At 40.0% G+C, this 2,544-nt stretch overlaps 1 non-coding gene across 1 annotated transcript; it reads right to left on the bottom strand.

Annotated features, from left to right (window-relative positions):
* Window positions 1–1,392: 1,392 nt before the first annotated feature.
* LOC145402407 (5S ribosomal RNA) lies at window positions 1,393–1,511 on the bottom strand. Its single transcript, XR_013897762.1, has one exon. It is a non-coding gene; the product is annotated as a 5S ribosomal RNA (ribosomal RNA).
* Between the last annotated feature and the right edge of the window lie 1,033 nt (window positions 1,512–2,544).

Genomic DNA, 2,544 nt, shown 5'->3' on the forward strand with positions numbered 1-2,544 from the left:
GTGAGTTGCTTGAGGAGGTAGAGTGTTTTAAATATTTAGGGTCATATTGCTGTGGATGGAAGAATAGATGCAGAAGTGAAGTTTAGAATGAATGAAGTAGGTAAGATGCTGGGAGGAATGAAAAGGTGTTTAGATGTCGTTCGCTTAGAATAGATGTAAAGAGAATTCTGTATGAGGGTGTTGTGGTACCGACTGCGTTATATTGGGCTGAAACATGGAATATGGGCGTACCAGAGAGGAAAAGTTTGAATGTAATGGAGATGAGGTGTCTGAGGAGTATGTGTGGAGGGATGCGTATGGATCGTGTGCGAAATGATGAAGTGCGAAGGAGAACTGGAGTTGTTCGGGAGATGGCTGGTAGAGTTGAGCAGAGGGTGTTGCGATGGTTTGGGCATATGGAGAGAATGGATAATGAGCGGTTGGTGAAAAAGATAACGATCTGATGCGAGAGGGAGACCATGAATAGGTTGGATGGACAGTGTGAAGAGAGCGCTGGATGCGAGAGGGATGTCTGCTGAGCATGGAAGAGTGGCTGTGCATGACAGAAATCATTGGAGAGAAACTGTGAATGAATAAATGATGACGCAGCCCTGAGGGGATATTCCCCCGCATTTGGTCTGATCAGCTAGTCAGGTCAGGTGTGGGTAAGAAGATGAGTCTATTATGATGTGGCACGGGTAAACCAGCTCTGCTGTCGGGCCCTGCTGCGGATGTCACTGACTGCACTGCGCAATTGACCCTTGTGCGGTGTGGTGCGGTGAGGATCTGTCCCTTCTCCTCTTTGGAGCTAAAATGCGAATGAATATGTTTGAATGGATGAGTAAATGGGGAGTGTGTCGTCCTGTCTCGGCTACCTCCCTTTCTTTGGGGGAAGCAGCCTAGGTATATAGATAGATAGATAGACATTTGTGGAAGTTTGGATACCTATCGATTTAGACAAAAAATATATTTATGCAGCCGTCAATCCAGTACAATAGTTTTGAACTACCCTCAAAGTGAATAGAATCACCCATAATTAGTTCACCTTTGGCACTACCTTCTATCCTTGAGGTCAAGGCTAGAAAAAAAAAAAGTCAATACTCACCGGAAAATTTAAGTGTATTTAATGTCAATTTGACAAACACAACAGATCATGTCGAGTCTTCTGCAACTGATTTTTTTTAGACTCATCATGAACAATAAAACTGATTAAATTAGGAACCAAGTAATATTTATAAATTGTATATCTCAGTACGGCTATGTTTGTAGTTTTTCCTAATGATGAATATATTCATTCATTCATTGCCAGAGGCCATGTATCCCAAACAGGGTGACCAAGGGCTTAGAGTTAATTGTTTTACAGGGAGGGGCACTAATCCTCTACCAACCCCACGACACGTAGGGAGAACGTTATGTCAACAGAATCTGGTGTTCCCAGGCGGTCACCCATCCAAGTACTAACCAGACCCAACGTTGCTTAACTTCGCTGATTTGACGGGAAGCGGTGTACTCAACGTGGCATGGCCGTTGGCATGAATATATGATAGTCAATATTTTAGCGATTTTCTTGTAAACGATTTATTGCCTTTCAGAGTGACTTTACTAAATATGGATCATGATATCACATTAACCCGCATACGGAGAAAATATTCCAATTTTTATATTTGATTACTTTGCTCGGGATGCCATTTTAAAGTCCTAGTGATGCAGATAAAATAACATCCGTTTTATCTCTAAATTTCAAAGTTATTTTCAGGTGTCATGAATGGAAACTATTCGAGCTTAAAACCCAAGAATGACAGAAGTCATTACCTGTGAATCGATTACCTCATTCTGATTTGTTACCGACATTTTTTTTGCACCGGAATTTTCTGTCCCTCAGAGATGTTTTCTGAGTTTTAGACACAACTGGGGGTGTTTCTCAGCCATTTTAGAGCAAATTTGTGGAAGTTGCATTTTTAGTGTTCTCGTCCACAATTATGCTGTCTTTAGCCTTACTCAAATAACGCTCATCCTAACGTAAAAATTATAACAATCAATTAACAGTTTATTCAGTGCTCCTTGATCGTGCAATTTTGTAGGTGCCATGCATACTTAGTATATTTGCCCTAAATGATGCGGTTTTCATCATCACTCAAATGACCCTCTTTCAATCGTGAAAATCCAAACCATCACCAGACGACATTAATACAGTTCTATCAGTGTTCCGTCAACCTGAATATTTTGTAGATGAGGAATAAAGTTATAGAAGGTAATTAATTATATATCTCGGTATTGCGATAGTGGTTGTACATTCTCATATAAACACATAGGTTAGTCAAAACCTAATCAATATATCTTTTCTCGAAGCATCAGTTATCAGAATTTTAACCTAAGGGAGTGTGGCTTATGGTGTAACACGAACCTTCATAATATGCAAATAAATATATTTTTCTCACTTTAAGTCAGGAGGCTCGATGTAATTTTAAAGCGCTTTTACTGCAGATAAAAAAGAATACTCATTTGAAGTTTCTGGCTTGCTTGGGTGACCCTCACATCAATTGAAACTCATTGTTCTTAATCACC

This window comes from Coenobita brevimanus, chromosome 57 (assembly GCF_032717465.1).
Source record: "Coenobita brevimanus isolate Jiangsu-jjx chromosome 57, ASM3271746v2, whole genome shotgun sequence".
NCBI lineage: Eukaryota > Metazoa > Arthropoda > Malacostraca > Decapoda > Coenobitidae > Coenobita > Coenobita brevimanus.